This window comes from Staurois parvus, unplaced genomic scaffold (assembly GCF_062004578.1).
Source record: "Staurois parvus isolate SC_StPar_1 unplaced genomic scaffold, SC_StPar_1.0 ptg000126l, whole genome shotgun sequence".
In the NCBI taxonomy this organism is placed as follows: domain Eukaryota; kingdom Metazoa; phylum Chordata; class Amphibia; order Anura; family Ranidae; genus Staurois; species Staurois parvus.
In genome coordinates this window covers 1,084,168-1,098,495 of record NW_028317922.1, presented here as the reverse complement: position 1 = coordinate 1,098,495, position 14,328 = coordinate 1,084,168, and the positions used below count along the sequence as shown (strand labels likewise).

Below are 14,328 nucleotides of genomic sequence, written 5' to 3'. Positions count from 1 at the left end.
ATTTTCCATTAAATTGCTTCCTACTGTGTATCTGCCTTCTTGTGACATCCGCCATTAACTCCTGAATGTCTCCTATCCCCCAGACTTCTATTCATGTGAAAATAGCAGTGAATATTAGTTATGGCCATGTACGCTGCTCTACACACACTACACAGCCCACGGCCCAATCACAAAAAACAAATGGAGATTTGAAGCAGTAAAAACACATTTTTAAGGTTAACACATTTTTTTTACACCAAAGCTTAGTATCACATTTTTAACATCTAACAAAAAAGGAGAGGATTGGCCGGCTATAAAGGGAAGGAGGAGGACGGATTTTACTTTGTGACACTAAGCAAACAATATCCTTATTATTCAGAAAAAATCCAAAACACATCCTCTAGTTCATAGCCCTGTAATAATAATCTATTTTTTATTACATCATTTCTTACTGTGATTTTCTGCTTCCTTATTACATCCTCCATGAGCTCCCATACCTATGCTCCCCCCCCCCCACTTGTTTGTTTGAAACAAGCATGCGCACTAGTTGTGATCATACGCACTGTTCTATGCACACTGCAAATCCCATAGCCTATTTCAGCTTCTGGTGCAGTAAAAAAATAGAAAATGCTGCATTTTGTTCTAAACAGAACCATACTGGAACATGGCAAACTGCATCAAAACTGCACCACAACAGAGTGTGGTGTGAACTGTAAGCAAAAACGTATCAGGAATGCATGGAGAGTGCGTTTTGTGGTGTGAACTGGCCCTACACGAGATCTTTATCTTTCAGAAATAAGAAATACACATCCACTAGTTAACACTCCAGTCATCTATTTTTTGTGCAGCATTTGCTTTCAGTTCTGTGGTCTCAGATTTGTGCATGAAAGAATAAAGCCGTACCGTCTGGATTATTGGCGGTTGTCAGCAGCATCAGGAGTGAGGTAAGTGAGTCAGGTAGATTGTGGAAATATCTCATCCACTCGATGTCCAACCTGGAATCTTGCAAGCAACCCAGAACCTAGAAATAACGGTCAGAAAATGATTTAGATGGTGCAACCATTGTACACAGCAAATGTCAATATGTCAGCATTATAAATAAAGGTGTGAGAAAACTATTCTAGCCAATAAACACCCACTACCAGGGACACAATTCCAACATTTGAATTTCGGGCTCTAAATGCTGATGGATCTAATCTACTGGCCACATTGTCTAACATTCATCAGATACAACACTGTCATATCCTAACTAGGGATGCAAGTGTGATATCGATACTGTCGGTCAAGTACTCGCCATTACCAATTACCGATACTTTGCTATGCCATTGGCGTCCATACAGAATGTATGGACGCAAATTGCACCGCAAAGAATAGCATGCAATTCAAACAGGAATGCGATTCCTGTCCAAATCGCATGTGGTTTCCCCACTGCTCATATGTGAACCCAGACAGTCGTATCCTGAGTTCACACTGGAGCGGGGAGATTTCCCACAGTGGAGAATGGGAGAGTGAGCGTGTGGGGATGTATACTATGGTAGCAGATGGTAGGAGAGGAGAGGAAGCCGCGGAGATTTCAAATCTTCAGACCTGTGAAGCTGCTCTCTCTCCTTTCCTTGCAGGTATGACAGTTCGGGCTAAAGAGATTTTGATTGGTCAGCACCGTTACCTGAACGATGCTGACCAATCAGATGGCGTCTAGCCCATACTGACATCCCTGCATAGAGAGGAGAGAAAGCAGCTTCACAGGTCTGAAGATTTGAAATCTCCGTGAGTTCCTCTCCTTGCAGCGATAACAGTAGGGGCTAGACAGCATCCGATTGGTCAGCACCCTCCATCTGAAAATATTCTTTATGGAGCATGGAGACAGCGCTGCAGTGGTAATTATGCAAGGCCGTAGATTATGCTTTTTTTTTTTCGTTCAACTAGCAGGCTGAACGAAAAAAACAACTGGATTCCCCTGTTAATATAGTTTGTGTTGATGGGGGATTCGCTCTCATGAAGCCAGTTTTATTCTGACAGTGGGGAGACTTTCCCACTGTCAGAATACAATGATCAGTGTTGCCCGTGTCACTGATCGAGCAAATAAAACACAACAGGCTGGTGGTACAGAAGTCAATCGAGTGACCGACTTCTATACCACCAGCCAGCCCATACAGTAGATGGATCGAAATTCTGCTGGTCCGTGCTAAACTTCGATCCATCTATGGACAACCTATGGTTCACAGGTTTCCAATCTCTCTTCTAGAAACTTGAACGCAGATATAAAAAAAACAAATAATGCAGTTATGTTATAATCAAAAGTAATTAAAATATGTTATAAATACTAGTACAAGTACTGGCATTTTACTTGGCACCATCCTCCTGCAAACCCCTGTACAGTAGATCACAGGCTGGGAAAGTGAGGGGTAGCATTAGTGGCCAATCAGGAGTGTGCCGACAAGGATCTTGCTGACAGAAGGCGAGAACAAAGAGATTAACTCATCGGCCTATCGTTGCCCTTCCTCTGTCCAATCTCAGGCTTGCAGTGGAGAGGTGACAAAGCTGTATTGCTATGTTGTAGTACATGAATGTCAACACAACAACCTAACTCCACTGTCTGGCAGGGCTGCATAAACTTCTGCACCCGACAAATACAAATCATCTTTAGCAGTTTGTCTGGAGGACAAAAAACCAAAACAGAAAAGTAAAAACTTTCAAGATAAAAAAAATTAAATGTTGCTGCAGTTTGTATGTCCATTTCCTCTCTGCACACAAAGCATAACCACTTGCCCTCCAGAGGATTTACCCCCCTTCCTGACCAGGCTATTTTTTGGGTTACTGTAACTGACAATTGCGCAGTCATGCAACGCTGCACCCAAATTACATTTTCTCCCATGAATAGAGCTTTCTTTCTGTGGTATTTGATCGCCTGTGCGTTTTTTATATTTTGCGCTACAAAAAAAAAGAAAAAAAAAAAACACAATTTGGAGGAAAAAAACTTTATTTTTGACTTTTTGCTATGAAACATGTCCAGTAAAAAAAAGTTAAAAAAAAAATCAAATTTCATCATAAATTTAGGCCAAAATGTCTTTGCTAAAATAAATCCCAATAAGTGCAAATGAATTGGTTTACGTGAAAGCTATAGCGTTTACAAATGGCGGTATATATACATTGAGATTTTTTTTTCTTACTAGTAATGGCGGCGATCAGCAACTTATAGAGGGACTGCGGAGGACATTCTGACACTGGGGGGAACTGACTTGGCGTCACTGACATTTCCAGTGACACCAACACAGTGATCAGTACTAATAAAAAGCACTGACCCTGAACGGGACCCGGTGATTGACAGCCAAGGCTGCGAATAGTGGCGAGGGTAGGGGCGCACGTCCTCTACCAGGAAATGCAAAATCACACATACAGATACATGCGCAATATATATATATGTGTGTGTAGGTGAATTGGACCCTGTCTAAATTGGCCCTAGTATGTGTATGTATGAATGTGAGTTAGGGACCTTAGATTGTACGCCCCTTGAGGGTTAGGGACTGATGTGAATGTACAATATATATGTAAAGCGCTGCGTAAATTGACGGCGCTATAAAAGGACCTGAAAAAAATACATACACACACACATGATTTTGCGCACCACTGCTGGAGATATTTTTTGGTGGTATTTGCATTTTTATATTTTTGCGCTATAAAAAAAAAAAGACTGACAATTTAAAAAAAAACAAAAACAAAAACCAGTATTTTTTACTTTTTGCTAGGTGAGGGTGAGGGACACAGTTGTGGTCTGACCCCATTGAACATGACATGTTGTTTAACCACTTGCCCTCCAGGGGATTTACCCCCCTTTCTGACCAGGCCATTTTCACGATACGGCGCTGCGTTGCTTTAGCTGACAATTGCGCAGTTATGCAGCACTGCACCCAAATGAAATGTATGTCCTTTTTTTCCCCCACAAATTGAGCTTTCTTTCGGTGGTATTTGATCGCCTGTGCGTTTTTTAATTTTGCGCTTTATAAAAAGACTGACAATTTTGAAGAAAAAAAAAAAAAAACAATATTTTTTACTTTTTGCTATAAAACATACCCAATAAAAAAAAATAAAAAAATAAAATTTCTTCATAAATTTAGGCCAAAATGTATTCTGCTACATGTCTTTACTAAAAAAAAATCCCAATAACTGTATATTTTGTTTACGTGAAAGTTATAGCATCTACAAGTGATGGTATATATATGCTGGAATTTTTTTTTTTTTTATGCTAGTAATGGCGGCAATCGGTGACTTATAGCGGGACTTCGGTGGGCATTCTGATACTGGGTGGAAACTGAATAACTGCCACTGACATCTCCAGTGACACTAATACAGTGAACGGTGCTAATAAAAAGCACTGACACTGTACTAATGACACTGGGCAGGAAGGGGTTAACATCTGGGGCGATCAAAGGGTTAACTGTGTGCTGTGTGTGTTTTACTACGTATGCTGTGTTTTTTACTTGGGAGACATGCTGCTTTGTATCTCTCTGCTGTGCAGAGAGATACAAAGCAGCATGTCCATATTGACAGGAGAGAGATCTGTGTTTACACACAGATCTCTCCCCTCTCAGCCCTGCCGACAATCACCAAGTCCCGGCTAGGAATCGCCGGCTGGGAACCAGTGATTGACATATCCAGCAGCCAATGACCTCCTTTATTGTATACTCTTTGTAAAATCAATGACAGTGCAGCAAGGATGAAAGACTACCCCTAACATGTTTTATGCCAACCAGCACCCTATGAGTAAGCGTTGGTTGGCGTGAAGCAAGCTAGAGTAGTCTTGTTCATCCTGCTGCATTGTAATTCATTTATGAAGAGTATACAATCAAAGTTAATGTTGTTTACCGGTCATGCAGTCATCTGATTTTCTCCATGCCTCAAGTTTACAGTGGAGAACTGGATTAGCAGCTGGGATTTTGGGCAGAGAGAGGTGGACGGACCCAGAGCAAGATTGTATAGTAAATATGGGAGCGCTGTGCAGAATATGAGCCCTGTTTACATTAGGTGAACAGAAGCTTGCTGGTGGGTGAAAGTGACCAGGACCGTTCATGAAGCGCAGTGCTACTCGCACATGTGCAGCGGGTACCCGGATGTGAAGCCGCAAGCTGTCACAGCCGGGTGCCCAATCTGAAGATGCCGGTGCCTGGAACACAGGACGGCCGGTGAAACGGGCTACAGGGGACACACAATGGGACCGAGGGACAGGTAAGTGGCTGTTTTTTAAAAGTCAGCAGCTTCAGGTTTTGTAGCTGCTGACTTATTTTTGGACAGGGTGAGTGGAACTTCGCTTTAATGCATAAAATCCATTAAGTTAAAAACCCTTGAGGATTTAGAACTACTTTAATGCCTGAACTCAGCTGCTGCAACTAGAAAATGAGGCAGAATACTGCACATGCACATAGATTGAACCTTGTAGCACCCATGCTACAACTGTGCGCCCACTATGGGGTGCGCACATGTAGCATGCAGCCAGTTCTGCAAACAGCAGGATGGAGGGGGATCAAGGGGCCAGAGGTTTCTGTAGAAAAGACCCCTAATGCATATGTAAAGGAAACCAAGAGCAGCATTTTAAAATGAGGACCACTGGTAGGTTCCATTCAAGGAATCTGGAATTGCATACAGGAGAATTGTTGTTCAAAGTTACTAAAGGCGAACATTCACTTTATTAGACTTTCAGTTTGATGACAGGTTTACACCATGCCCAGAGCTGAATTGCACAAGAAAGCGCTCTGCATTCCTGTGCGGTGTGAATTCAAGGCCATGAATTTTGAATGGGCTAAAGTCGCACTGCACTGTGCCACACTGGGGTATATTTACTAAAGCTTGGGAGTGCAAAATCAGGCTCACTTCTGCATAGAAACCAATCAGCTGCTAACCTCAGCTTGTTCAATTAAGGTTTGGCAATAAAACCTGGAAGCAGACTGGTTTCTATGCAGAAGTGAGCCTGATTTTGCACTCCCCAGCTTTAATAAATAAGCCCCACTGTAACCAGATCACATGGTACAAAAGTACCATGCAATCTGGTGCGGGCAAACACACTGCATTTGTGACCGGCACTTGGGGTGTCATTAAATTTCTATTGACACCCGCTGCAGATTGCCAAAGCTGTATGTTTTGCATCTAGGTTTAATTGCAAAGGAAAGCACAGCATGTTCCTGCGTGATTCAGATGTGGGCATGTGAGAACCGGCCTTATTAGCCTGTTTTTGGTGTATAATACGTATAAATTCTAGGTCAGCCGGACAGTAATGGTTATTACCTGTACAGAAAGGTCAGTGCGGTAACGCACGTCTGATGTTACAGTTAGAGATGAGGGCTTCTCAAAAAAGGCAAAAGCAAAATTCACAAATATGGTGACATACAGGATCCTTAAAAAGTAAGCAATAATAGATAATAAAATAAATACAACTTTACAGCAGAGATGTGTTATTCATTGGAGGGATTAGATAAAAGTCAAATGTCCCCAGACATCCCAGGATGTAGAAAACACCTCCAGAGGCTTTGCTTCTGGTATTTCAAATTAAAATCCAAGGACAGGCAGAAGAGGCAGTTCTACCTTCAACCATGGACTGCACTACAGGGTTTTCAAATCCAGTTACTGGAAATATCCCACTTTTTATCAACTAAAATAAGAGTTAAAAGGCAAACGTTACCTGTGTCTTTTGACAGATATACCCAGTAAATATTTTACCATTGCAGTACCTCTAGCATCTCCCCTGCAACCTTCATACAGTCTATAGCCCCTTTAGAGTCTCCCTGCCTGCCACCTACAGATTATAGCCCCTCTAGTATCTCCCTTCGTGCCACCTACACCCTCTATATTCTCTCTAGTATCTCCCTGCCAACCCACCACCTTCAGGGAAGTTTGCCTGTCATTCTAGAACCGTGGCCACTCTGCACCTCCTTCCCACCACCACCTACAGGAGGTCACACAGAGGATGGCTTTCTGATCCAGTTTGCAGTTGTGTTTTGCACTGCAGACCCTATGCAAATCCAGGTCTGCCAGGATTGCCTCCATGTAACAGGATTTGAGAATGGTGACTCGCTCATGATAGCAAATAATGCATTGTGGGAAGGCAGGGGGTATAGCCATGTGTTTTTATACCTGGAAGTACTGGGATTTTCACTGGTGTGGATATGGGAGGTAGACAGGAACTAGGAAGGTAATTAATCACTTCCCGTGGGGCCCATGTATATAAACGGCCAGACGGGAGCAGTGCAGGGGTGGGTGGCCGATTATAATCGTCCTCCCCGCTCCCTACCTGTGTGCACCCAGCACCGCGATTGTTGTACAGGACGTCTGTGTGACGATCACGTGATCACTGATTGGCCAATCAGTGATCACATGAAGAGTAGTAAGCAAGATGTAATTTCTGACATCATTGCTTACTACGTGTGAAATCTGTGAATGATCACAGAGGTGACATGGTACAAGGCTATTCACAACAGCCTTGTACCATGTGACAAGCTGTGACCAATCACAGCTCACACAGTATTTCTCAATGGCTGCAAGAATGCAGCCAGAGAAGAGTAGAAATTATTGCTTTTACAGCTTTTATGGGTGTAAAAGCAATCAGTATAAAAAAAAAAATCTTCAACACCCCCCACAAGTAGTGACACTGTACTACTTGTGGGGGGTGATGAAGATTTTTTTTTTTTTACTGCAAGGGTGACAGTATGTTGACAAAAAAAACATAAATAACAATATAAAGAAATAAAATAAAAATGTAAAAAGAGTTTTTGAAAAGTTATAATAATTTTTGGTTATAAACTAATTTGTTTTTTTTTTTTTTTACTAACAAGATAACTGAATAAATTTTGGCCAAGATTTATGAAGAAAGATTATTTATTTTTTCAAAATATTTGGGACTTTTTCATTTATATAGCAAAAAAAAAAAAATCCCAGTGGTGAATAAATACCACCAAAATAAAGTTTTATCCATCTCAAAAAATGCTAAAAAATTCATATGGGTACAGTGTTGCATGACCGCGTAATTGTCATTCAAAGTGTGATAGTGCTGAAAGATGAAAATTGGCCTGGACAGGAAGGGGGTAAAAGTGTCCAGACTTGAAGTGGTTAAAAGGCATTTACCAAATTTTTTTTTACTATTTAACTATCTTAAACTAGGAAAAAGTGTTATTCCTGCCAAAACCTTTTTTCCAAAGAAGGTGGGATGCAGTTAGGATCTCTGTCTGTGCTCACTGCAGGGGAGATTCCTCCTCCCTACATGTTCAAAGGAACAGGAAGTGAACGGGATCTCTCTAGGGACGCATCAGCAAACAAAACCACTTTATTCATAGAAGGGGAAGTGTTAGAACCTCTGTGATTTTTTTTTTGCCTTTCATATAGTGTAAACGTTAGCTGGGTATACACAGTCTTTTTTCAAGCAACCAGTTGATTGAATGGGAAGAAAAAAAACAAAAGAAAAACCGAAAAACAACTTCCCAAATCCCAGCATGCACACAAGTGAGGGATACACACGTACTGAGATATGGGCAGTTCATGCTGGATAGGAGGAATTTCAATACGCATATACCCTGCTTTACTCTCCTCATTTCCTATGTGGGTTAAGTGAAATTTCCTTGATAAATGTCAATAGAAACTCAACAGATGTCCTAACACTTCCATTTGCAAAAACAATAGAAAAAATTATTTTGTTTGAAGATTCACCTTAAATCCATCTCATTTATTACTGTGCCGGAACCCATAGAGGATGCCAGTGAATAATGGAGATGTGGACATGGAAGGATTGTGTACCATGTATTGCCTATAGCCAACACACAGCAAGTATTTATACAGCAATAAATGAAAAATAAAAGCTTACTTACTACTGGCACAGATCAGAATAATCCCAGCAATAGAGCTGCAGAGAATACAGATCAACACGATGGTCTATGGAGCGATTCTGCGAACAGAAAGAACACAGCCAGGTCATAAAATAAAGACTAACAAAGCATTCCCATTCCACCAATACAAAAGCAGTTACTCATACGCATTCTTATAACCACTCAATGCCGTCATCTTTCTCATCATCTTAAAATATTTAGGGATGGTTACCTGCAAAAGACACCTGGCAATTAGACCCCTGATGTCTCCCCTGCCCTTCACTGAAGCCAATGAAGCGCAGATCACGCAGTGCGAGTCTGAGGTTCAAAGGTGGAAAACTGGAACCCGGGAAACATAGTGGGAGGTGGTAGGGGAATTGGATGGTGCATTAACGGGGACCCATGAAAGTGATCCATCAGCTGTACATCCACCAGATCGCTTCTACCTGACAGCTGAAAATCGGCTTGTTAAAGATGCATGCTACAGCACCTGGGAAACTGTGTAAAACCCTTTGCTGCTGCAGACATATGCCATACATGAGTGGAAGCAATAGGATTCAATAAAGTCCTAAAAGGCTACGTTCACCTTTCTGACCAGATTTCATATTAAATCTATATTTAAGGTGTAACATAACACATGGTCACCTTCTCCAACCCCCCCATCCTGAAACTGCACCCCACATCACCGGAACCACAGAGTGCTTCTACATGCACAAAAAAAAAACAAAGATACAAATATCCAGTGATTGTGTTTCCAAGTGCAATTAACACAATACTATGCACCTCACATTTTGGGGGCATGACCCCCTTTTCCAAGTCCTGAAAAAAGACATGAAAAAAGGGGGCCAACACTGTACCAGAAACAGGCCTCAGCGATTCAACCGTGGCCTCCACCCTCTCTTCCGCTAGCAGTGCCAGCTTTGTCCACAGCTGTGGCACATGCAGGGTCCCCGGCACCTTGAGCAAGCCGGCGCTGAGGACTGAACTGGTGTTCTGGTCCTCCCTCTGCCCCACTGGTGTCACACTTTGGATAGGACACTTCATGTGCCAGCATGGGTACCCCCAGACAAGTGTGGATGCATAAGGAGGCACAAGGCACGAGAGTTCCTCACAGAGATCTGCGATTTTGATATTGTATTATGTAATATGGTTCATTATTAAAGGATTCATTGCACTAGGGCACATGTGTGCTTTGTCTATTTTTTGTTTATGCTTCTACCTGAGGCTGTTTGAGTTTGATTTAGGTGCAGCTGTGTATGGCTCTGATCACACAGCCATGTGACCAATTCACAGGGATCAGTGATTGGAAAGACTACAAGTCCCATCTGCCACAAGAGCAGAGGAACTCACAGATCTAATTAGAGCGCTGTGTGGTGGTGTCACTATACTTGTAATCCATTGATATTTTCCTCCACTTCCAAAACAGTATGTGCATACCTCCAGAGAGACTGGGGGCTGGGCTGGGGACGATGCAGGAGCCTATGCACTGCACCAGCAATAAACTGATTGTAACTGCCATGCTCTGCAGGCTTCAATGCACTTTATTCTGACTCAGATTGTTGTGATAGCAATTTATCCCTTGTGAGACCTCTCTGCCTAGCCTGTATAAACGGATATAATCACTGTGGACAATCCTTATCAGATAGCTGAACTCACCAATACTGTGTTCATCCAGAAGTTGCTTTATTCTGTACATGTGAAACAGGATACAGCAGAATGAATGGTTTCCAGTATTATGCGGTCAAAAGATGATACTTTCTGTAGCGTACTATGCAGAATACATGTGTCCCTGTTACATGTGGACTGTTAGCTGCCTCCATGACACAGGAAGTTCTGAACTCAAGAAGAAGGGAGGAGCTTCATATAAAAAGGAACTGTGTCATAGATCTCAGGAGGCAATATGAAAAACAAATGCATTACCAAATAAGGCCACTGGTGGCAGCATATAACTAACTATAGAAATATCCATAGGAAATGGTACAAAGAATAAACGATATGAATTCTCATGAACATTAACAGAAATATTAACTGTGTAACAGCATACACTTATTTGTTTATTTTACCATGGTTGCATTTATTCAATCTTTTCAACTATTCCTTTATAATCCATCATACTAAAACATATACAGTCTTATCCTATGCGGTTATCAAAGAGCCACGATGATATAGAACTGATTTGACCATCGACAAGAGATTACAGCTGGCACTGAGCTTTACTGAATAAACTACTAAGGCTACCCAGTTCAACTTGTCAGCCAGCCCCAGTCTAACAATGGATTTTGCACAAGGAACATGGATAGGTATAACTTATCAAAGAGGGGGATAAGATAGCCAGTTCAACATGCCAGCCAGCCAACAACCGTCCATGTTCACTGCTGTAAAAGCCAGTTACTTGATTGGATTGCGATCTAGAGAACTGGAGGCCAAGTCAACACCTCAAACTCCCTGTACCCCTCCAACCATTTTGCAGTGTGGCGGGGAGCATTCTCCTGCTGAAAGAGGCCACTGCCATCCAGGAACAGCGTTTCCATGAAGGGTTGGACTCCATCAGCAGCAATGCTTAGGTAGGTGGTCTGTAGAAAGTAACTTCCACATGAATGGCAGGAGCCAAGGCTTCCCAGCAGAACATTGCCCAAAGCACCACCCTGCCCCCACCGACTTACCTTCTTCTTATACTGCATCCCACAGCCATCTCCTCCCCAGGTAAGTGAGACACACCCAACCATCCACATGATGTAAGAAAACTAACGTGATTCTTCAGACCCGCCACCTTCTTCCATTACTCCGTGCTCCAATTCTGATGCTCATGTGATCATTGTAGGGGCTTTTGTCTGTGGAGCTGGGTCAGCATGAGCACCCTGACTAGTCTGCAGATATACAACTCCCATAGACAACAAACTGTGATGCCTATTTTTCTGGTTTCAAAACTTCAACTTCAGAGACAACATGTTCACTTGCTGCCTAATATATCTCAGCCACTTTCAGATGTCATTGTAAGCAGATAATCAATGTTCCCTTCACCTGTCAATGGTCATAATGTTCTGGCTGATCAGTGTCCTGTATACAGATCCCAGTATACAGGATTATATTATATACAGATCCCGATATTATTGTATAGAATATAAAACCCTGTCTGATATTCTGCAAATAGAGACGTCATGCCGGGTGTAGCTGATCTCTCCGGGATAATGGCCTCTAATCGCACCCCCCTTCCGATCGCACACCCCCTTTTGATCGCATCCTGCCCTAAAATCATGCATTCCCTTACGATCACACAACCCCCTCCGATCGCATCCCCCCTGCGATTGCATCCCGCCCCCCGATCCCATCCCTTCCTACAATCACATCCCGCCCTCCGATCGCACCCTGCCCTCAGATCGCACACCTGCCTTCTGATCACATTACGCCCTCCGATCGCATCCCCCTCACCCATCGCATCCCCACCCTTCGATCGCACACTCCCCTCCGATCGCATCACCCCCTCTGATTGCATCCTGCCCTCCAATCGCACCCCCCCTCTGATCGCACACCTCCCTCCGATCGCACACCCCCCTCCAATCGCACACCCCCCTCCGATCGCATCCTGCCCTCCGATCGCACACCTGCCTTCCGATCACATCTCACCCTCCAATCGCACACCCCCACCTCCGATCACATCCACCCCCCCTCCGATCGCATCCCCCTTACCTATCAAACCCCCGCCTTCCGATCGCATCCCCCCCTCTGACTGCACACCCCCACCTCCGATCGCACCCCCCCCTCCAATCGCATCCCCCACCCTCCAATTACACCCCCCTCCGATCGCATCCTTCTCCCCTATCGCACCACTGCCCTCCGATCGCATCCCCCCTCCGACCACAGGGCCGCTCTCACCATTACTGTCCAGGGCCCTCCATGCACCAAGGGCCCCCCTCCAGAGGAAGAGGGTCCGGTGTAGCGGCAAGATCTGTCTCCCATGAAGATCTGTCCCCCTTGAAGCAAATGCGCATGTCCCTATTTCAGGCACGATCATTCGATTACAGAACTACTGCATCCGACCATGTACCTTGAAGTAACCCCTTCATGCCAATCTGTTGGAACATCACAGAGGTACTCAGAAGAGATCGGCGTGTCTGCTGGGCAAAGCAGGACACAGACAGGATTGAAAGGATGAGTCATTTAACCCTTAGATGCTGAGTGATCTGCACAGTATACAGGCTGATTCATTTATTGTGTACATGATAAATCCTCTGCAGCACACGGACACAATATTTAACCCTTTACACGCTACGCCATTCGCATGGGTACACGCCAATGTAGGATGTCAGTGCGGTTGCAGTTCTGTCACTGGAGGGTGTTACTTTGGTAGGGGTGCTGTTTACGGCAGAAGGGGCTGTAGTGCGAGGGGTCACGATGTATCTGTGGCTGTTGAGGGGGTACTTGTGGGGTGGAAGTCTGTCAATATTTGTTCGGGTAGTTTTGGTGTGGAGGTCTGTGGGTGGTAGGCGGTGTGACAGCAATATCTGTATCCCTTGAACATCTGTAGTGGTAGGGAGTGGGTGCTCATCACTAGGGGGACCAGGCATAGTTAGTTGAGGGGTGACAGCTGGCCCAGTGATATTTCAGTGGATACAATTTTACATTCTGCATTATGAATCAAAGTGATGCATCATTTCATGGCCTCCATGATTATCAGAGGATAAATCGAATGGATACCTAATTCCATTAACCACTTGCCTACTGGACACTTATATCCCCTTCCTTACCAGGCCAATTTTCAGCTTTCAGCGCTGTCGCACTTTGAATGACAATTGCGTGGTCATGCAGCATTGTACCCATGTGAAATTTTTATCATTTTTTTTTCTCACAAATAGATCTTTTTTTTTTGGTGGTATGTACTCCCCGCTGGGTGTTTTACTTTTTGCGCTATAAACAAAAAAAGAGCAAAAAATGTGAAAAAAAAAAGTTTCTTTGTTTCTATTATAAAATTTGGCAAACAGGTAATTTTTCTCCTTCACTGATGTGCGTTGATGAGGCAGCACTGATGGGCACAGATAGGCGGCACTGATGGGCACTGATAGGCAGCACTAATAGGCAGCACTGAAGGGCACTGATAGGCAGCACTGAAGGGCACTAATAGGTGGCACTGATAGGCAGCACTAATGAGGTGGCACGGATAGGTGGCACTGATGATGGGTACTGATAGTCAGCACTGACTGGCGGCACTGACTGCTGGGCTCCACTGATGGGCACTGATGGGCACTGGTGGGTGGCACTGATGGGCACAGGTGAGTGACACAGGTGGGTAGACAGTACTCCATTTTATAGGCTGAAGATCTGCCAATCAGACCGCTGGACGGGACAACCACTGCCATACTAGCGTAGTCAGAACGGTAACTAGGCAACCCTAGCGGACTCGCAGTGAAAACAAGCCTGTTTTCCACAGACCCTATAGATCACAGGGCAGTACTTCTTAATGGCACTATATAGTATATATCCCTTAATGGCTCCCTACATCATTATTGGA

At 43.7% G+C, this 14,328-nt stretch overlaps 1 long non-coding RNA gene across 1 annotated transcript; it reads right to left on the bottom strand.

The window, feature by feature from the left end:
- Window positions 1-855: 855 nt before the first annotated feature.
- LOC149466508 (uncharacterized) lies at window positions 856-12,797 on the bottom strand. The gene is made up of 3 exons (XR_016312042.1): window positions 12,696-12,797; window positions 8,826-8,902; window positions 856-1,000 (listed from the first exon to the last, which is right to left on the bottom strand). It is a non-coding gene; the product is annotated as an uncharacterized LOC149466508 (long non-coding RNA).
- Window positions 12,798-14,328: the final 1,531 nt, after the last annotated feature.